Raw genomic sequence first — 23,898 nt, 5'->3', positions numbered from 1 at the left:
AAGGTCAGAGAATCAAGAACCAGATTTGGGTTCTTGGGCCCAACAATAACCACAGAAAGAAGAGAAATTAGGTCAGACCCAAAAGTCAAAGGCACAGGCAAGCCTCTGTTGGAGCTATAACTGGAACTGAAGGGAGACAGCCCTAAGAGAGAGTAGTTCTGCGAACCTCCCCAACAAAAGGGAGGCCCTGCTTATATAGAGAAAGTTCCTGCTCAAGTTCCCACCCTGGTCCAATATGCTAATAAGGGAAAGAAAGATAATGCCTCCTCCTAATTGGTTGGACAAGCCTCCTCCTGCCTGGTCAGAAGGGCCTCCTCCTGACTGGGTGATACTGGCAGGCAACTTAGGTAACTCACTAGTGCTTTGGAGCCAGGGTCCTCAGGTTTGTGGAGCTTCTGTTTTAAGCCTGGCTTGTATATATTGGGCCGCATCCTGGTTTTGCTCTGTAGGAGAATCAGTATAATAGCAGCCAACAGAAAGTGCCCCAAGTGCATAATGTTTTTCATGTGAGGCTTGTTCCCATGGTCCCTAACTGTCAATATGAGCTCCTTTTTACCTCAGAGTTCCTGCATTTATTTACTCTCTATTCTCATTTATTATGTTTTATGTGCAAGTATTTCACTTTCCCAGCTTAATTCAAAGGTAATCTCATTTTGTACACCCCTTAAAGGATAACATGGTAACTACCACATAATTTACCCTCAAGTCATACTTATTTGAACAATTATATCTTAATAATATCTGTATTTAAAAATTGTACAAAATTTCTAATATATGGTTTTTGTGTGAGTTTGGGAATATATCAGAGAACATGGAGGTTTGTGAATATGTAATTATCTATTCTAAAAAGTGAAACCAAAATATCGAATCTAGCATGGGAGAATGGAGGACAGTATCTGTTGCTAATTGGTTTGATTACTAAGTGATTTAGAATAATATTAAAGCAGAAGGCAAAAAATGATACAAGAGAATTTTTAATACTTTAGAAATCTTTGAAGTTTTTAGCTCAACTTTTCTGGCCCCCTTTCTTCAAATAAAACTTCAACTAATTCAGAATATAGAGGACCTCAAGTTTAAAAATAATTGCCTTCCAAGCTCAAGCAAATAGAAAATTTTCTCATTTTTATTATAGGTATTTTACTGAGACCTTTAAAACCAATATAAATAATGTCAAAGCTCAGTGAAGAAATGTGGTGCATAATAAATATTAAACAACAAGGTAATAATGATAATGATTTTTTCATTGAGGACACCTTTTAAATTTTTGGTTCATACAAACTATTAACTTGAAACCTTAATAGAGTATTGATTGCATATAAGGGCTCTAAATAACAATAAAGAGATCCTCACAAATGAAAAACATCACATGAGAGAGTTTCTAATTAAAGTTGTAATTTATTATTATAAAATAAATGTTATGGCTGTAATTTATGATCAGTATACCTGAATAACTAATTCTGATTGTGATCAATAAGTATTGACTAATAGAGCTGAGTTGTTTGCAATTTTTTCCAAGCATGCAAATCAGGACACATTTGTAAACACCAAAAATGTCTCTCTTTAAGCAGTGCATTCTGTTAGCAAAAGTAAAGTAAATATACCATAAAAAGACCAGTTTAATCATTGGTTTTATTTTATATGGAATCAAATTAAATTTAAACTGTGATGTACATTTGCATATCCAAGAGTCAATTTGTGTATTCAAATAAGTTTTAGAGGAGTAGAATGGGGAAAATATGTTTGAAAAGTGATGTCTCAAGATAGAAAGCACATTTTAAACACACTCTTGGTTGGGAATGAAAAAAACAGCCATTTCCTACTGCTAGATAATGATCAAAGTTAACGATCAACTTTATGTTCAATCCTAGTATGGAATCTATTCCTAGTATGGAATTTTTTCAATTGTAAATGAGAGCAAAGACTGTTCTAATTATATTCATATCCCTAATTTTATCCACAAATATTTATTGAGTAATCCCTATGTGCTGAGCACTGTTCTGATGTGTTTTGAATGCTATGTTTATCAATGTCTTAAAAAAGAGCTCAGGCCTGAATTAAAAGTGGGAGAATAGTGGGGCCAGTGCTGTCTTGGGCCCCTCACAGATGAGATTGTAAAACTCAGGGCCATTGTGTGAACTTCGTCCGTTATTTAACTTTGATATGTCTCTGTGTCCTCTTCTGCAACATCAGGATAATAATAATTTTCCAGGTTGTTATAAGGGCTAAATGAGATGATATGCAAAGTACTGGTATATGTGAGAACTCAACAGATCGCAGCTACCAATAATTAAATAATGATTAAGTAATAATTATAAGCCATCGTGAGCCTTGATAAATATATTATTGGTGGTTGAGATTTCAAGTGAGCGAAATATGTGGAGACCCACCTTGAACGGTTCTTTTCCCATTTTAATACAGAACATGAGGGGTGCCTCGGTGGCTCAGTTGGTTAAGCATCTGACTCTTGACCTTAGCCCAGGTCTTGACCTTAGGGTTGTGAGTTCAAGCCCTGCATTGGGCTCCACATCTAGCATGGAGCTTAAAAAAATAAAAAATAAAAATAAATACAGAACATGCACCATATCCAACATTTATAAAAAAAAAATGTGTATGTTGTATCTCATGTGTGTTTGTATTTTCTGATCAGATTCCATTTGATAGCTTATGGGCACTGACACTGATAATCCCATGTAATTGCCTCATATGCAGGCAGTCATCATATTTGATGGGCACCCTTGTTGCTTCCAGAGTGTATCACTGTATGAGCTTGGTTCTACCACTACTCCAAATGATAACTACAGAACAATTGTTCTACTTTTGATAATTTTTTTTTTTCAACCAACAATGCCAACAGCTGGAATTCTTAGGAGAGGAAAATCTGTGTGGTGGTCTGTGGCTATATTAAAGAGAATATCACTTTGCATTAAACTGTATTCTATTAAACAATAATCTGAATCCTGCCACCTGTGCCTTAAAATTTTAGAACTTGCAGTGTATCAATTCTTTTAATTTACCATTATAGCCCCCAATATGAAATTGTATGATTTTCTGATTCACTGTTTAACTTGCCTGTCTAACTTCTCAAGTGATATTTATGATTATTGGCCTTTTATCTTCTAATTTTATCCATTGTATATGTTGAATGGCTCTATTCCTTGAACAGGTATTCTCAAAATGGCATCAAATAAAGTCTCAAGTTCTCTGCTAACAAAATTATCAAAACCACATTGCCCTACTTCAGACAAGTGTTACCTATTACCCTATTAAATTCTGAAACAATATGTATATAATTTGTCAGCATTTTTCAAAGACTGCTACAGAGAACATTATACCCACAAGATACTCAATTAGAATGCAAAATCACTGAAGGTAAGAAGTTTTCTGTTTTATTCATTGCTATATTCCTAGTGCCTAGAACAGTGTCTGGAAGACATTGAAGAAATAGTTTTGCTGAGTGAGTGAATGAATGAATGACAAAAAAGGAAAATTACTGAGGAAATACTGAATACTCACTCTATCCTAATCTTAAAGATTTGTAGTACATATTAGTATATTAAAGACACCAGGGTATCTTGCATCAAATGAAACTGTTAATCTAGGGGCGCCTGGGTGGTTTAGTCAGTTAAGTGGCTGACTCTTGATCTCAGCTCAGGTCATGATCTCAGGGTCCTGGGATCAAGCAGCATTGGGCTCAGAGCTCAATGGAAGTCTGCTTGAGATTCTTTCTTGCTCTCTCTCTGCCCCTGCCCTTGCTCACGCTTTTTCTCTTGGGCGTTCTCTCTCTCTCTCTAAAATAAATAAATCTTTAAAAAACCTGTTAATCTAAATGTTTATACTCAATATCCTACAGAAACCTTTCAGCACCTGTAAAAATCAATTGAAATATATGCTCCTGTGAATATATTTTGGAAAGCTAAATCATTCACACAATTCAATTTACATAAGGTCATCAAATTGACTAAAGGAGGTTTTAAAAATACTATTAATATTGGGGTTTTTTTCTCATTTAGAATGTCAAATTTCAATCTTAATGTAGACACATTCAATAGTGATATTTTCTCATCCTGACAAATCAACATTTTAGATGGATGAAATGATTTGCATCTCCCTCACTATTTTCCTGTCATCCTTACTTTAAACTGACAAGCTAGTCTGATTTTCTTCCTTTCTGATACCAAATTACTTATCCAGAATTAATTGCCTGATTGTTTCCTTTTCGAGAAATGCTGTTCCTGTTTCTACAAAGAGATCGACATTCATTTAAAATTCAGTTTGTTAAAGACTTCTCCTCTGCTTGGTACCCTCAGAAGAGCTAGTAACAGGCACATGACTCTCTTTTCTGAAACACCATTTAAAGAGCAGTTCCTGGCTCCTAGTTCCCATGCTGTTCTTTTTTCTGATTCCTGAGAACCTAACTGGAAATGTAATACACAAATTGACATTGACTGGCAACTCTGTTAGGCTTTATAATGGACTGAAAAAGAGAAGCACGCTTTCTAATTCAACTGTTTCCATCTAGGAAAAAAAAAGGAGATTCATTGATCCTATAGAGACAAACATCAAGTACTCAGAAAATCCAATTCACTTAAAAAATTAAGGCTGTACTGTTTGTCAGTCAAATCTTCATTTTATTCTGAGAGAAGACCTAATATTGTGCAACTACTTTGCAGGCACATTACTATAGTGAAAATATTTGTACATTGACAAATTAAATAATTTAAATAGGTTTTTCTACTGTCTGGTTTTTTTCACTTGATTTCTTATTTAAAATTGTAATGAAGTAATAAGCTAGAAGTGCATGTTTACTGCAACCATTCAAAGATTTCAAAGTCAATCAAAACTTATTTTTTAAATAAAAAATATTTTCAGAAATAATTTCCTCCTATGTCAAAAGTTCAAGTTCATTGGTTATGTGGGCTGCTGTATAAGTAGGATGGTTAAAAGAATTAAGACTTGGATATGAACAGTTTTAGCTGCTTACTGACTATATGATCTTGGTCAATAAATTTACTTTTCAAGCCTTGTTTTGTTTACCTAAATGGGAACATTAAAATCTTTACTGACCAAACAAATAGATTATGCTAATTTAACCTGCGTCTTTTTTTTTTTTTAAACAAGATCTTACGATTGAACTTCTATTCTATAGTTCATGTTCTATAAATTTTGGAATAAAATGGGTTTTTAAATTATAATATTTTAATAGCACAATTAATATAATAAAATAACAACACCAACCAATTTATTTGTCTTTAGCATTAAATCATATCCTTCATGAATCTATTAAGCATTATTTCTTTTTTTTTTTAAAGATTTATTTATTTATTTATTTATTTGACAGAGAGAGAGATAGCCAGAGCAGGAACACAAGCAGGGGGAGTGGGAGAGGGAGAAGCAGGCTTCCCGCCGAGCAGGGAGCCCGATGTGGGACTCGATCCCAGGACCCTGGGACCATGACCTGAGCTGAAGGCAGACGCTTAACGACTGAGCCACCCAGGCGCCCCAACATTATTTCTTTTTTTTTAAAGGAGTAGTTTTGGGGCAACTGGGTGGCTCAGTCAGTTAAGTATCAGGGTCTCGAATTTAGCTCAGGTCATGATCTCGGGGTTGTGGGATCGAGCCCCATGTTGGGCTCAGCGCTAGGTGTGAAGCCTGCTTGGGATTCTCTCTCCCTCTCCCTCTGCCCCTTTCCACGCCCCTGTTCCCCACCTCCCTGCTTATGCTCTCTCTCTCTCAAAAAAAAGGAGTAAAATATTGATATTGAAAGATTTGATTATTTTGAGGAAAGCTTAATATGAATTCTATGTCATACATAAGAGAAAAATATCTAAATGTTCAAAGACACCCTTATTCTTATTGGACACTTACATCTTAAGCATTATTTCTACAAAATATGATGTGTGAAATACTAGCAAGAAAAGGGAGTTATACCAATATTTTCTATCACACAACACATAATGTATATCTTCACCAATTGTACATCCATTTCTGCATCTTACTATAGAAGCCAATGTACAGTAATGTCATTAAGATAATTCACTAAAAAAGTTTCAGTTTGAACTCTCTTACCTGAAATATTATCCTCATTTGAAAATTTAGGTAACTAAATTTCTTCTTACAATATCTACATATTGAACACACAATGTCAAAATGCTAGACATAGGTAATTTTTCAAAATCAGAAATATTTATATATCGATATATCCCACCTTGCTTTTAAAAACCTTGTTTTTGTGTTGCATATTTTTATTTTTTTTATTTTTTATTATTTTTTTGTGCTGCATATTTTTAATTCAATGTCTTTCAGTTAGTGAGATGTCATTGGTGATAAAACTACTGATAAATTTGGATAACTTTTTGAAATATGTTAAAATATTGGGTAATTATATTAATTGGAAATTATAATTTCAAAAGAGTCTAATATTTTCACGCATCTTGCTTCATATCTTTCAGGAATTGTTTTTATGCTATAATTCATCAAAGGACAGTTTTAATTATTATATTGTATATATATTAACATATAGTTGTCAAAGCTTTGAGACCTTTGGGAAATACATCTCCCTATGCAATGCACTAACAAAATGTTCAAGCCTAATGTGTCACTCAAAAGGGAGCGAATGCTACTGCTTTCTTCATCATGGGAAAACTTCCAATTTTCCTTTGACAAAAACTGAAAAGACTGAGCTAGGGATATTTTCCTTTTCTCTGAAACAATAATAATATTTTTAATGCTATTAATAAGAATAAAATAAAAATAATATTTTCCTTCTAAAATAATACTGATATTTCTATGAATACCTTTAATTATAGAATTATATTTTATGAGATAAATTATATTTCTATTAAATATCTTTAATTACAAAGAGATGTATAGGTACTTAGTTATTAATCAAAAATGTATTTTTTCATTCAGTCAACTAACATGAATGTGTGTATGTATAGATACAGATTTATATATTCAAGTTATATATATATATATATGATAGTATTCCACACACACACATATATATATACCTACATATTTTATATATACATATATATATACACACATACACATTTATATATAGGATTATATATACAAGTTTATATAGGTTTATACATATATATGTACACATACATACAAGTTTATTAAACATGAATTGTCCTGAGTATAAATATACAAAAATTATTGGGGAAATTATTTTTACTAGTTGTTTATTATAATATAAACACATATGCATGTGTATGTATGATTATATATATATATATATATATATATACACACACACATATATATATATATCTTAACCATTTTTTCTCTTCTATGTAATGCTGGTAAAATAAATGGACATTTATTTGAATATCAAAATTATACCATTTTAACAATAAAAAATTTTTAAAATTTTGAAAAATTTAAAAATTTAAAAAAATTAAAAATTAAAAAAAATTTAAAAAATTAAAAAATTATGCCATTTTATACCATAGAGTATATATTATATGTATTATTCAGTAGTTGAAACTTCATTTTGATATTTAAACATTTGGGAAAAGCCTATGGACATCTGGTAAGGAAGTTATATTGCGTACATAGGTTAAAAATACAATTAGTAACAAAATGATTGACCATGCAGACTGATTTAACTGCCAACCACCATGATTTCTCTGTTTCAATATATTGGTTCTCGAGTTTTCAAATCACTCAATTTTCAGCTTAGAAAATATTAAGATTGCTTGCAACCATTCTGGTGAGGTGTTATGCACTGTACTTGACATGAGGTTAATCTGGAGAGGACAATGTTGGGATGAAAGCATTAATTTAACCTATGACTACCAACTGCATCCACCCCCAATTCCAACTATGTATTTGAACCTTTTCAAATCTAAGTGGTTAGAAAGCATCTTCAAAATTGTTTTTTAACTTAATTGTGACATATCTTCAAACTTCATGTTAATGATTCAAGCAATTATACCAGTGTATTTTTGTACAGTCATGACTAAGCTTTCTTGTCAAAACTTTGACAAAATCTTTATCCTAATTTAACAATGAAGTTAGGAATTCTGTAACATGGCAATAATTGTTGAGAGCAATTCAAGAAAAAGGCTTTAACTGATTATAGAATGAGCATACACACACAAACACACACGGAGTTTTCTAACATTATGTAACAGATCTTTTAGTCTTTTGAAAATGTATATTAAATTACCATACTCTTTCCCCCCCCTACAAACACCTTCATGGCTCTTTATTTATTAAGATAAATAAAGCCAATTATCCCTAAACAAATGCAAAGCTCATATTATATACCACCACCTGCTCTTACCTCTCTGTTTGCTCTGGACCGTGAACAGGCTGTGCTTCCTTCATGGGGCATTGCACATGCCATTCTTTTTCCTTGGGGTGTCCTTCCTTCCTTGTTCTTCTAGGTAAATTACATTTATTCTTCATTAAGCAGCATCAGTACCTTCAGAGAACCTTCTCTGATCTCTATAACTGTCAAATTCTATTAGTAGCTCTTTTCATAGTTGCAGTTTTTTGTCTACTTGTATGATTATATATTGTTTTCAGCTAGATTGTGACTATGTTTATTATATCATTAGAGCTTAATAATACTTTAAATGAATGATAGGATAAATGAATGAAGGGGCTCCTGGGTGGCTCAGTCAGTTAAGCATCCAACTCTTGATCTCAACTCAGGTCTTGATCTCAGGGTCATGAGTTCAAGCCCTGCATTGGGCTCCATGCTGGGCATGGAGCCTACTTAAAATAAATAGATAGGTAGGTAAGTAGGTAGATAGATAGATAGATAGATAGATAGATAGATAGATAAAATAATATAGAAAATTAAGATATCTTGGAGCCTCAAAAATTTTCCTGAAAAATTTTTAAGTTACATTTTTCCCCTATAGTCAAAATTTTATTTATAGGGGATTGTAGATTGGTTAGTTATTAGAAATCTATTTGAAAAGGTCAAAAATGGGGCGCCTAGGTGGCTCAATAATTAAGCATCTGCCTTCAGCTCAGGTCATGATCCGAGTCCTAGGATCGAGCCCCGCATCAGGCTACCTTCTCAGCGGGAAGCCTGCTTCTCCCTCTCCACTCCCCCTGTTGTGTTTCCTCTCTCGCTGTGTCTCTCTCTGTCAAATAAATAAATAAAATCTTTTAAAAAAATTAAAAAAAGAGAAGGTCAAAAATTAAAATAATTGCTTTATTCTTTGTCCCATAAATAGTAAGTCATAAAATCTTTGTAGGTTTTATCTTAAAGAAGGACCTGAAAATTTGAAAGCAGGGTCAGGGAAAAGGGAGTGGAAGCTCAAGGATATATTACTGAGAACAAACTCTGTACAACTAACTTCATTTATGACAAGTGGGTAGAAAGAACAAACCAGCCTTCTTCATTTTGTTTCTCAATCCTTGCTTTTGGATTAAGAGGTGTGCATCAGCCACTTCCTGAGGTAGCACTTAATAGAGAACAAGAATTCCTAGTAGCCCCTGAAGATCTTATATTTATCCCACTGGTAGGAGAGACAGCACTGATTTTAAACTTTCAGGAGTTCTGCTCCTGTAATAGATACTTCAGTTGTCCTCTTTCCTCCTTTAGTCCATGCTCTGAGAGGTGACAGAATGGGTGATACTGGGAGAGGAAAGATTCAAACCAGCAAGTGTCTGCTGCTCTGCAGGAGTTTTCCATGAGCATCCATACTCTGCTGATCCATTTCTGCAATCCATTCCTCCATGCTGCTTGGTGTTAGAGGTTGTGTTGCTGCATGTCACTTGCATAACTTGTCGCTTGTTTGTTTAATTCCTGAAGTCCATCCCCATTGCTATTCTTCTGGCCCAATATTATTTTTCCGATGTGCCTTGATGAATTCTGCATTGTCAACTCTGCCGTTTGTGCCTGGATGTCCTTTCTTTGTATTAATGCCTCTTTTGTTCTAAGCTATTGCCCATCTCCCAGTACTGGGGGCTCTTCTGAGAAACTGGGGATTCTGGCCTGCTGAGTGTTTGAATGGGAAATGCAAAGGGGCTTCAAGAAGTTAACAAAAGGTGACTGGGCTTTGTTCTCCAGATCTTCTCCCATGTGAGAGACCCTCCACCACTGAGTATGAAGAGGTAACTCTCTTTGTTTGCATTCTGATTGTCTGCACCAAGTAGGTAAGGTCTTCTTTTCTCAGTTTTGTTCCTTGTCAATCATTTCCATAATTGGAGGAATTTGTGGAGCAGGACGAGTTTGAACAGTCCTTAATACATCCTGCAAGGGAGAGAATTCTGAGTTGATCTTCTGCCTTGGTGGTGTTATTTGAGCTCAAATACCTGTGCTGGAAGATTGTTGGCCAGATTCACACTATCTGGGGAGGTTGGTAACTGAGATAGTTTAACAGACAAGTTTTCCTGTGGGAGCTCAACCACTTCTCCCTTTCTGAACATCAATGGCAAAGAGACATTAACATTTATAGCAGGGCCCTCTGATTTATCTATAATTTTCCTACTCATGGATCCCCCTTCTGATGCCTGACTTTCTTTGTTGCTGTTTATCAAAGGACAGTTCTTCATGGCATGTGTGAGTGATATAAGTTGCTCATCTGTTGTGACCATGTACTGCTGAAGTCTTGCCTGGGTAGCAGTATTTTCTTCTCTAAGAAGAATTTCTGCTGCAAGCGCATCAGTGAGCTCTCGATGATCACCTAACACTTGTTCCAGTTACTGCCTTATCTCTACTTTATGCACCTGGAGCTCACCAGTGATAGAGTGAAACCTGTAAGACTGACTACTCCGTAGTCCCTTGACCTCACATCCTGTCCACCATTCATATTCTTCCATTTAGTGTTCCACTTCATGTGTCACGGGTTTGAGGGCATCCAGCCTGGATTTTTGCTATTTGGCAAGTCTGTGGAGGCTGTACTAGCTGCTAATGTGGTTCTGTTGTGCTTGGAAAGAGCATGCAAATCCGGTTTTCCTTTCACTTTATTTAACAACTGTTTTTGCTTCCTTGAGTTTAACACTTGTCCCACAAGATAGCCTGAGTCTAGAGTCTCAGTAGATTCTTCAGATTGAAGCCTGGTATGGATTCTTCTGACAGCATTGGTAGCATTGAGAGCCAGCTTTTTATTCCCATGATGGAGGGGGCAGATGATGGAGTTCCGGGAGGGGTTGTTATTTTTTACTGTGTTGCTATTTTCTGCTGAATATCAGTCCACAGTTTATTAATTAACTCAGAATTATCTTCCTTTAGTTGGTGGAGAAACATGTCTGCATTCCTATTTGAGAGTTTAGAGCTATCCAGTTCATTCTCGCTTTCTTCTGACTGGCTGTTAACAGTTCCTTCTTCTTCATCATTTATTTCATTAAGAGCCTGAGGCTCCATGACAGATTCACTAATAATGGTCTTGATGACAGAGTCTTGATTTACCACGATGAGACCTTGAGAAGAATTAGGAGCCATTGTTACATTCAGAAACGCTGTGCACCTATGAGAATCTTAGTTGATTCTAGTATAAGCATAATGCCAGACAGTAGTTCTTCCTGTATTTCTCTGGGTTGTCTTTTTCTTTTTCTTTTGTCCTGTACATTTCAAATATTCATAGGAAAGGAATTACAGAACATTTCACTCCTTGGACACATTTCAGGATAGTAAAAATTCCCCTCATCTTACTGAAGATTTGCTTACATTCTAGAATAATAATAAACTTAGACACACCATCCCCTGAGAGACATCTGATTAGATTGCAGTGTAACAAACCAAGAGATCTTACCCTCCTCAGATCATAAGGCATTTTGACATTTTAGATTAAAATAAAGTCTTTTTCTCCCATAGGGCTAATGGGGTGGCATACCAGCTGCCCAATATAAGCACTTAGAGTTATAATTTTAGAGCACCTCTCCTGTGATATGAATACACTTCATACCCAAATAATAACTGATTCTCACTGTGGGCAATTGGCTGATTGTTTGTGTCCACCCAAAATTTGTTTGTTGAAATCCTAACACCAATGTGATTGTATCAGGAGGCAGAGCCTCTGGGGGTGATTAGGTCATGAGGGTGGAGCCTTTGTTAATGGAATTAGTGACCTAAAAAGAGGCCTCAGGGAGCTCCCTCCCCACTTCCATCATGTGAAGACACAGCAAGAAGATAGCTGTCTATGAACCAGGAAGTGGGCTCTCACCAGACGCCAAATCTGCTGGTGCCTTGATCTTGGACTGCTCAGGCTCCAGAACTGTGACACTGTGTGTTCCAGTGAGGATTGGGGCTCAAAGAACTGGCACTAAGATCCTATCCAGGCTGGTGTTCTTGGTGTGAGTAATGCATGGCCTATTTCTCTGCAGTATGGTACTTCTGTCAGGATATACATGCAATTACATAGGCTAACTTGTTTACTTGCAAGTAGGGTAAAGTCTCAGACCCTTCACACTTTCTGACATAACATATATTACATAAAATATTCTACACAAACAAACGTTAGGTACTTGTTTCTCAAAAAAGAATAACGTCAGTCTCAATAATATCCTTAGTATTTAGATTTTTTTTTTCCTCAAGATCTTTGTGTCTATGGCTTTTGGTTTATGGTACTATTCAAAAAACAAGCAAGCATCATTGGCTGTTTTAAAAATCAACAAACTGTAATTAAGTTGAAAGAGCATAAACTACTGCATGTATATAATAATCGGGTATATATGCAATGACTTCTGCCACATGTTTGGGGAGCCCATAGGTGGCTCCAGTAGGTGGAGCATTCCTAACCACTTCTGGCTAGGCATTGCCCCATTGGAATCGATTTTTGCTCAAATAAGTCATAAAATGTTTAATATACCTCAATTTATCTTTTAACCATACAAACCCGTTCATTGTATCCCTCAGTTTAATAAAAAAGGCATTTTTGCTCTGGGTTTGATTGTCTCCATCATCTGTATATCAGCTCTAACTTTTTCTCACTTTGAAAATACAACTTCCTCGGTAGGCAGGGGATCAGGTTTGCCGTTCCAAGCAATAAATATTTCATTAAGAAGTGTCAAGATCTTTTTGAACAGGTAGAGAAAGTCTTATAGAACTCTACTTTATTTTCAAAATCGCTATTATCTTCTACAAAGGGGCAGATGTTGTCTGAGCATAAGAAGAATATCAAAATAATGATGCCTATTTAAAAAGTATTATTCTGTGTTTATAAAGCCAAGGGGATATTATCAGTTGAGACATCCAAGCAGAAATAGTATAGCTATCATCATTTAAGAAAGTAGACTATATAACTTCTAAGGTTTCTTTTTACTCTAAGAACATACTTTGTAATTGTGTAAGATAATAATGCTGTCTGTTGCATCCATTCTGAAATTGTGCACAACACTGATTTCAAAGTATGGTTCTCTTTCAGTTCTCCCTATCTCAGTGAATGGTACCAATATCCATTAAGTTTCACCAGCTTAGAAACCCAGGCATCACTCTTTTTACCTCTCCCCTATAAATAGAATCCATCACTACGCCCTTTGATGGACGCTCCAGTTTATTCACATCTGTTTCATCTTCACCATCGCTAACCTCATGCAAGGTATAATCATCTCTTAACTAAACTATTGAATTACCTCTGTCTGAACTACAAACAGAACTCAAACCTTAAGGTCACATTGTAAGAAAATGCATATTTAAAGTGCTTATGCTAATCTTAGGAAAATAAACATGCTATAAATTCACATTTCTTTTAGTACATATATACTGATACCATCTTATGTCCAATCCTCATAATATAATCTAAATAGTGCCCTCTAATATATCCTAATCCAAGCCATCATTCTTTCTTTTTTTTTTTTTTGTTCTTGATCTGGGCACTGGGGAAGAAAGAAGTTTGGGGAGGGAAGCAAAAATTTTTATGTGACTTGTTACCAAAAGTCCAAAATCTTCATATATCTTAAAATTAATGTGAGTCTTCTGTTCTTCACAGTGGCTCACTTGGATTAGCAAATTACATTGATAATGACTTTCGGCAACTGCAATTTCATAAATTTTATTAGGAAAAAAGTCCTCCGGATGTGTTTAAGCACTGTCTTTTTGTATTAGTTCTTAAAAGGGCGTATGTTATAAAAGTTCATCCTGAAATATCAAAAGCGACCATGAAATTTGCCATGCCAGTACTTAATCCATCCCAGAATTGATATGCTTTTGTCAGGTTAAAATGATAATACTATATATCCTCCTTTGGTTTCCTTAGTAAATGACACTATTGAGGATATGATTGTCCCGTGATGTCAAAGTCGCTGAGGCAGTGAAATGAACTTTATCACTCATATCTAATAGAGAGGGTCACTGAACTGTATTAAAATTAAACCTGCATTTTATTTCCTGGAATAGACAGAATATGAGCAGAAACTGAGTTCCAGTATTTCCAGTTTTGGAAAAAAAAAATAGCTCTACTATTTCAAAAAGTTTTGGAGGGCAAATAAACTTCAGATTGAATTTTTTTTTTTTTTAAGTAATGAATCAAATTTGCTTTGCAGTTTCTTCCCCATCCTGGATTTCTTTTTAGTTAATCAAACTCTCCAGGTTGAAGATTTCCTCTCAAACACTTTTATGTAGTTAAGTGTGGCCCTTTAACTAAATCTTGGCTAATAAGGTAAAGGCAGAAGTGCTGTCTATATGTCAGGTGCTTGGAATTTTAACGGCTCCCATGAGTGCTTTCTTGTTATTATCTGTCTTTTCCTGGTTTGTGCTGCTTTTAAACAGATGTGGTGACAAAGTGCTAAAGACCCGCATTCCCCAAATGGAAAACCAATAGAGCCTAAGTACATGGGCAATGGAATGGGAGAAGGCTGGGTATCTGGGGACTCCATGACACAGAGCTGCCATACCTGGCTTGCATACCTTCAGACTTTATATAAAATACAAATGCACTCCCATCATCTCCAGTTCATGACACTTTGATTTTGGTGCTCCCACTAAAATCTAATCCTGATAGATAGAGTGACATTTCATGGGAATAAAGGTGTTCAGGTCAATAAACCTTTAGAAACTTCTAGAACAATTAACATGCATGTGATGTTTTTATTGTATTTTACAGAAGTATTCATCCGCATTAGACAAGAAAAAAAATTAATAGGGATCCTTATCACAGATAATTTGAGACTGCTCAGGCAACACTTATTATGTTTATGTGTGTATACGTGTGTGTAATTATTATTTCCCCCATTCATGAATAAATATCTAATAATAACAGGCCTTATCTGAAGAGCTTAAAATTGTTCAGCAGGTATGAAGTCACTCTGTGTCTGCTCTCAGTTTCTTTTGGCCCTGAACGATAATCAGGAACCCCCTTTAGCTACTCTTGGAATTATATTTCCTGCGCCAAACATGTTCCAAAACCTAGATAGGAGAAGAGTGCCAAGTATCTGTGTGAGTCTTGAGACTCTAATAGAAATAGTAAGAGTGTTTTGTGCTAAAATCTTGGTCTTGGGATCATCAAAGTTCATGATGTGAGTGTATAATCATAGGTCCAATTGTGGAGAAATATCTACCACTGAACAAGTTAATTTTGGTCAAGAAAAAGGTCAATAGAAATAACAGTTCTTGAATAACCCAAATGGATAGAGTTCAAGGTAAAAAAACAAGTGAAATGTAATCACTGAAGGGCAGAGAGAGGGGGGTGGGGAAAGTGAGGGACAGGAGGGAAGGAGGGAGAGAAAAAGGACAGGAGGGAGAGAGAGAAAGAAGCAGGAATGAAAACTGTTATATTTTCTATAGCTTTTACAGGTGTATGGTAGTGATGTGATTTCACACAGGAAGTAGTTTAAATAGGGCAATGGCTAATTTATTAAATTTTTGTATCATACCATAGCAAAAAAAGAAATAAAACTTAAATATAATAGTCACCATTCTTCTACAAAAAATATTATCTCCCCCCCCAAATAGCCTTTACAAAAAAGAAAAGAAAAGCAGGTGATACATGCTTCACAAACAGCAGAATATTCTTATTCCTTGTCTTATGATTTTCCAGGCAATGTGCAATTCATTTCAATTTTGTTCTTTTATTTATTGCTCAATTTTGTTTTTTCTTATTTGCTATTGAAGATTGCTATATGAAGTCTATCAAATATACAACTTAATGGATACTCCAGCCTCTGGTTTTACTGATGACTATGAACAATAAGACCAAAAAAAAGAGAGAGAGAGACAGCTTTATTATTACCTACTGCCACTTAAAGATAAACCATGGCTCAGTTATTAGGGGGAATTGGATGTCTTTTTCCAATCAGATATGGAAAGAATGTAATGCTTGAGGGTAAATAACATTTAAGTAAGAGGCATAAATATAATTAAATTACAATTCTCAAAACAAGTAAAACAGTGCTGTTTCTCAAATAAACAAAAACAGTGGTGATATATTGTACCTGAGATGTATCTATATCTATTTCTATATCTATATCTATACATAAATATTTATTTAAAAGATTTCATTTATTTATTTGAGAGAGAGAGAGAACAAGTGGGAGGTAGGGGCAGAGGGAGAGGGAGAAGCAGACTCCCTGCCGAGCAGGGAGCCAATGGGGGCCTAATCCCATGACCCCAAGATCATGACTGAGCCAAAGGCAGTCACTTAACTGACTGAGCCAGCCAGGTGCCCCACATGTGATATTTTTAAAAAGAGTGAAGAGAAATAAAATTTGGTTAAAAATTAAATAAATGATATAATTGTAATTATTGAATGTGTCTAATACAGGTAATGACCAATCTTTATCATGTACTTATTTTCTTTCAGGTATTGTATTAAATCATATTAAATAAAGAGTAATAACCCCATTTCACAGATAGAAGCTTACTCCTATTTTATATGGCTCTCAAGTGGGGGTGCCCAGGGTCCTGGGATGGAGCCCCATGTCAGGCTCCCTGCTCAGTGGGGAGTCTGCTTCTCCCTCTCCCTCTGCCTCTCCTCCTTGCTTGTGCTCTCTCTCTTTCTAAAATAAATAAATAAAATTAAGAAAAAAAAATGTTTATATGGCTGTCAAATGAATAAGTTTATCTTAGAACAGGGGGAAAAAAGAAAGGAAAATAAAGCAAAACTATATAGTAAATAGTAAATAATAAAATAATAAAACAGCAACAATAACAAGAAAAAATATCTTAAAGAACCAGAAATGAAAATGTGGAGAAGGAAAAGCTTTCTCTTGATCTTCTAGGGTCCCTGGCTGGATCTGAAAATTAAATTGGTGAAGACAGATTAAGAGGAGAAAAGCATACAAATTTCTTTAATATATAAGTTTTACATGACATGGGAGCCTTCCTAAGGAAATGAAAACCCAAAGAAACACTTAGACCTATGTACTTTTATGCTAGGTTTGATGAAGAGTAGACAGCTGTGAAGGAATATGATAGGTTGAGGAGTATAAGGAGTATGACAGGTTGAAGAGTAAGCAAGTTCAGTCTATTTATTGAGATTCTTCATGGTGATCTTTGTCTTCAAAGATAAGGATATTCCTTTCCTCTGGGTATGGGGAAGGCGCCTCTCACTTGTGTTTTTTTTTTTTTTTTTAAAGATTTTATTTATTTATTTGACAGAGAGAGACACAGCGAGAGAGGGAACACAAGCAGGGGGAGTGGGAGAGGGAGAAGCAGGCTTCCCGCCGAGCAGGGAGCCAGATATGGGGCTCGATCCCAGGGTCCTGGGATCATGACCTGAGCCGAAGGCAGACGCTTAACGACTGAGCCACCCAGGCGCCCCTCACTTGTGGGTTTTATGACCTGTTTCAGAAGGACAAGGGGCTGGGAGAGAAGGTCAGAGTGATCTTCCTGCATCGGCCATTTTCTCAAATTCCTTCAGCTTAAAATATTCAATGTGAGAGGGTGCCATATTTTGGGGTAATGTGTAATGAACCCCTTCAAAAATTATATTTATGCTAGTGTTAGGTAGGTATTTACTACTGGAAGATGTAACATTGGATTTTTTTTTTTTTTTAACAAATACAGCTATAATGTTGGCAGGCATTAACACTTCAACCACTCTCAGGCAGTTACTATATCTTTTTATAAAAGAACTTTAGGAATCTGAGAGGATTATCAGAGTTTCCTAATAAACATGATACAACTAATTTATATTTTAACAAACTGAAAATATTAATGACAGTCTGCATCACTGTAAATACCAACATGGCAATTGTAACAGGGATCTCAAGCTTGCTATCCCTTTTGAAGAGCACTCCAAGAAACATCAGGATGACATCGGAAATAAAAAAAGAATTTAGGAAACCTATGGTATTCAAAAAGAGAAAATTTGGAAAATAAAACTGTATGTAGTCTGTCAGCATTATAGCTGTTTCCAAAAGACTGCTGTTGGGAGTTTAAAATACAAGAGCTCATTTAATGCCTAATAATTTAGGGCAATCATCTTGACTTTTTCATCTTTTTTTTTTCTCTACTGTATTAAATAAGAGATTTGAATAGGGGGCGCCTGGGTGGCTCAGTTGGTTAAGCGACTGCCTTCGGCTCAGGTCATGATCCTGGAGTCCCGGGATCGAGTCCCGGGATCGAGTCCCGCATCGGGCTCCCTGCTTGGCAGGGAGTCTGCTTCTCCCTCTGACCCTCCTCCTTTTCATGCTCTCTGTCTCTCATTATCTCTCTCTCAAATAGATAAATAAAATCTTTAAAAAAAAAAGAGATTTGAATAGAGGAAATCTTATTGTGAGTTCAATATAGGAAGGAAGACTGTAAAGGAATGAATTTAATTTGCTTGTTAATTAGTAATTAACAAGAAAATGTTAGAAGTGGGTTTTCACTGCTCAAATTCTATGTGTTTAAATTTTGTGAATTAACTATTTTAAAGACAATGCCCACCCTTGCAAGAAAAAAAAAAAAATCAGACCTGTGGACTATCCCTCATGGATGGTATGTGAGGTTATGATCCTGTGTTCACCCACTGGTGTAGGAATAGTTCTGGTTTTCTGATACTGACTTTATTAAAGGTGGTGCATCCCTGCCTCCGGACACTTAACTTAACTATTCCAGTTAACCTTTCATCCACACTACTCAGGAGGCTTAGGATTGTCTCTCAATTGTTCAACATTGAATCATATTAATATTGAATAAATAAGGGATGAATGATTGGAATTTATCTGAACCCTATCTTCCTGGAAAGCTTGTCGAGAGACCCTCCCCTCCCTTCCTCTGTTCTGAGAAATGGCTAACTGCGAAAGTGTGACTTTTCTGGCATATTCCAAGAATTAAACACCTCCAGCCTTCAAATAGGACTCACTGTCATCCTTCTTCAAAACCCCTTCGTTTCCATGACAATGAACCCTACTTTTTCCTCCCTAGTCTTTTATTTTTTTTTTAAAAGATTTTATTTATTTATTTGAGAGAGAGAATGAGAGAGGGGAGGGTCAGAGGGAGGAGCAGACTCCCTGCAGAGCAGGGAGCCCGATGCGGGGATCGTTCCCGGGACTCCAGGATCATGACCTGAGCCAAAGGCAGTCCCTTAACCACCTGAGCCACCCAGGCGCCCACCTCCCTAGTCTTTTAAAACATCTTCATTAAAGAACATTCCTTCTATTACAACAGCCTGAATTTAAAATCATCTATGTAATTTGGTCTTTCACAAGACTTTTTTGATTGATAAAGTGAATAGAATGTGGTAAATGGACATTAGGAAGAGTTTGAGTATGACAGGAATAGATTATTTTTTATAACTGTATTTTAATTTTTGAAAATTTTCTTTTTTCTCTTTGAATTAGAAAATTTTTCCTTTTTTCCCTGGCCCTACTACAAACAGGATTGCTTTCATGATGTATGAAATTAACTTGATGATCTAGTTATTTAGTTTATATTTTTTTAAAGGTTTTTTGTTGTTTTTTTTCTGATTCAGAGCTAGTGCTAATGTTAACCTGGGTTTTGTTAATAGGTGTACATTTCTCAGAGAAAATAAATAAATTTTATGAAAAATGTATTCATATAATTGCTTCTCTTAAAATGATTGTCTAGTAGTAAACAATCTTTTGATTTTCCCTGTAAACATTTACCATGCATAGTGGTATCACAGTTAAAGGGGCCTTTTTCTTTTTCTCTTTATTTAGAGAGGGAGAGAGAGAGAGATGGAGTGGTCAGAGGGAGAGAAAGAATCTTAAACAGGTTAATGCCCAGCATGGAACCCAACATGGGGCTTGATCTCACAACCCTGAGATCATGACCTGAGCCCAAATCCAGAGGTGGACGCTTAACCAACTGAGCCACCCAAGCACTCTCACGTGGGGCCTTTTATTTGTTTTGTTTTCTTTATTAACCTTTATCAACGATTTTCCAAGGCGTAGACATTGGGCTAAGCGGTTTAAATAATTTTCACAGTCCTCTCAATATACTTACAGTGAAGAAAGTCAGGAACAAAGAAGTTAAGTAATTTGCCCTACTCACATAACTGGAAAAAGACAGAGCCTAGACACAGCCCGGGTGATCCAAACCCAAAATATAACCTCTTAACCACTAAAAATACTTCCAGAATGTTTAAGGGAATGTTCTGTATATTATCAAATTTACTACAAATACAAGACAAAAAAAATACATATCTGAATTAAACTAATAAAATGGAAGTTCATTCAGTAATTCCTGCTATTTGGATTCTTATCCATAATTTATAGTTCCAAAGAAAGAAAAGTCAATTGATAAATACATATAATGATTCTTTTTCTTGAGGCCTTACACAAGAGAGAAAGGTACCCTAAAATTTTCCAAATTAAAGCTACTTAGCATTGTTAACATAGGAATTCAAGATTAATAGGTTTGCATTTCCTAAGGATTCATCAGAAAACAGTGTGAGATTTATTTCTGAGCATCTGAAGAAAGGACCAGCAGAAATACCCTCCTCCTACCTAGATTTAGCAGTGTTAGGTATGCAGGGGGACAAGTGGGAAGTGGTTAGAGAAAGAACATAATTGCTTTCTACATCTCACTTCAAGACTACTTCAGATCCCTCCTCCTGACTTTTTTATCATTACAAATACGAGTTTCTTGCGTAAATCCTTTTTCATCTCCCCGAGCAATTTGATATTCCCTGATCAACTTCTTTTACATCTGGTACTTAAATCTATCATAGCACTTATTCAGGGTATTATTTGCTTATAAGTGGCCTTTCTTCTCATGGTGCTGGATATAAAGAACATTTGTTGTTTAAAATTATGCCTCCGATGCCAGTTTGGATTCCTGGCATTATAGAAGGTTTTTAGTGAATATTTGACAGATGAATATATTGCATTATGAACATATTACATTTAACTTATCTTTACCCTATAAGTTAGAGAATCATTTACTCATTTTAACCTAGATCTGTAATTTCTATATGCTTGCATAATTCAAGTCAATTGAAGAATTGAGATTTTTCTGAAAATTCTTGATTGTTTCGATTGGTGTTCTGTTTAAATTAATAGCATCAGAATATATGAATATATTTAGTCCAAAAAGTTTTTCAACCACTAAAATAATACCTTTTATGACCATAGCTCTGATTAATTCTGATTGTGAATGTAGGTCTAGGGATGTGATATATTTTTTAAAGAAATGTACTTCTATACCCTAAACCATTTGATAAGCAACAAATGCATAGAATATTAGACTAGGCATCAAAACACAAACATTTTGTTGACTGGTTAAGCTGCTTCTCTGTTCCTACTCTTCGGGAGAGTAAGTAGATGCTCTTGATTTCCTAGGATTTAGAAAAATTAATGTAACGCATTGTATGTTAAAATAAGACACCTTTTTGACTCTGAAAACACCTTTACTTTCCTTTACTACACTCTTTGGTATTACTTTGCTAGTTCAGTTCAGTAGTCAAGCTTTTAGTCTCCATGGTTACTTTTGCAAATGTAATTTGGTGAGAAGATCAGAGTAAAAATCCGTCAAGGCAGTGCTTAGACATGCAATTTAGCTATTCTCCCTAATGTGTACACATCATAGCCAGTTTCCTACAATTCTTTAGGAATTCTCTTAATTTTTTAATTGACATCAAACCAGCTTTAATATAATTCCCCTTTTCAAACATCTGAATTAAAAATAAATTCTGTGTAAGCATCTTCTATACCAGTTAAAATCTAAATACGCCATTTGTATCAGCCAATTATTGTACATTATTTATATCTGGGAATAGAAGTGAGGGAACGGACCAGGTTTTGGACATTTGAAAAAATATAAGCATTTAAGTATATATTATTTTTAAAAGGACTTCAATATTTTTGTGTATGGGCCTGAAGGATAAAGGATATGATAATTGTGAATTTCCAGACAGTCGTATCTTAACTTTCTGAATTATTACTAAGAGAAATAAATTTATTTAAATTTATGTTGAAATAACTAGCAAAGGTGATTGGTCCTAAGATAGGGAAAAATGCAGTAGAATAGAAATACATTTATGTTACACAAAGATATTAAGTTATAATGAGTATAATATTATCTATATAAAATGAGGACACTGTACATTTTTTACTGTAAGTAATCTAGGATCCATAAGTTAGGTAATTTGAGCCCATGTGAGCAAATATTTATTTTCTCATTAGTATTATTTAATAAAATGAATTTTTATAGCTGTATTATGGAATTCTATTCCTAGTTCTATGATGGATAGAGTATAATTCTAAAGAAACTATTATTTTCAATATTGAGATAAAGATGAATTAGTAATACATATGAAAGTATTTTATAAACATGAACAATATTTTTGGTTTTAAGTGTGTGTGCTTTGTATTTGAAAAATACTATTAGTGGTTGTTTTCTTCATAGAATAAATATCAACTTTTAAAAATAATTATGTCAACAAATAATATTTTCCTTAAATTTCTAAATTGAACTTTCAAAGTCTTGGTAATTTAGTTATAAATCTATGAAATAGTAACAATCCTTTTTAAGGGGGCCCTGATTAATATGTGCTTATATAAATTTAAGCATATAAATTCCCTTAAATAATCAGTCCCATTTTCAGCTTATTTAAATTCCCTCTGACACTTTAATCTACATTCATAAATATAATAATGCTTGTGTTTTAAGTTTGTGAAGTATTTATCCTTAGACAGAAAGCTTTAAAAACATTAGTCAATTCTAATAAATGTGTTAAAATAATAAAGTCAATGATTTAATTTTTAAAATTCGAATGTTTATAAACTTTGTCACATTTTCTTTTACCCTTCCACATAAAATTTAAAATCTAAAATCAATATTACTTCCTAAATCTTATTATTACTTACTAGGATCTTAAGTCAGTTATGATGAATTTCTAACACATCAAAATCTATAAATACTATTAAATTAGTTAAACAAGGAGTCCATTAGACTGAGGTGGCCTCAGTCTATATGCTTGTTAATGGCTCTAAGTTATGAAATCAGAACAACCACTCTCAGTCAACAAAGCTTTAAGCTATAGCCAATCAAGTAATTTCCTTCACCTCTGCACCTTTATGTAAGTCTTTACCCTGACTCCTTTAGGTGGAATGCTTTTAACCACTTTTGGTTTGGCCCTGCCACACTGGAATCTATTTTTGTTCAGTTAACTCTTAAAATACAAAAATACAAAATACAAAAATACAAAACTTTTAATTTTACCTCTCAGTTTAATGCAAAAGGCATTGCTGCTGTGGATTTGATTTTCTCCATCACCAATATAAGAATTCTAAGTCTCATTTTGAAAATACAAGTTCCTCAGGAAGCAGAATAGGTTTGCCCTTCTAATAAGCAAACTGGGGATTAGTTCCCAAGCAAACTAAAATTACCATCTCAAGAGAATTGAGGTCAGTAAGAATCACTCTGATTGATTATAACCCAGAAATTTGGCTACATGAAGCCAGGGACTACTTTCCTCTCCAGTCTCAGTAAGACCGAAACAGATTATAAAATAATGGGTATAATGTAAACATATGATCTACTTTCTCTTGTATCTTCCTTTGTAAAAATTGCAGCTTCTCATAATTGGAACTCTCTGTTTA

General features: G+C 34.8%; 1 pseudogene; it reads right to left on the bottom strand.

Moving 5' to 3' along the window:
* Positions 1–9,331: 9,331 nt before the first annotated feature.
* Positions 9,332–13,494, bottom strand: LOC110587660 (annotated as a pseudogene).
* Between the last annotated feature and the right edge of the window lie 10,404 nt (positions 13,495–23,898).

Source organism: Neomonachus schauinslandi, chromosome 3 (genome assembly GCF_002201575.2).
Source record: "Neomonachus schauinslandi chromosome 3, ASM220157v2, whole genome shotgun sequence".
NCBI classification, from domain to species: domain Eukaryota; kingdom Metazoa; phylum Chordata; class Mammalia; order Carnivora; family Phocidae; genus Neomonachus; species Neomonachus schauinslandi.
The sequence above is the reverse complement of the archived record's forward strand: the minus strand, read 5'-3'. Positions and strand labels throughout refer to the sequence as shown.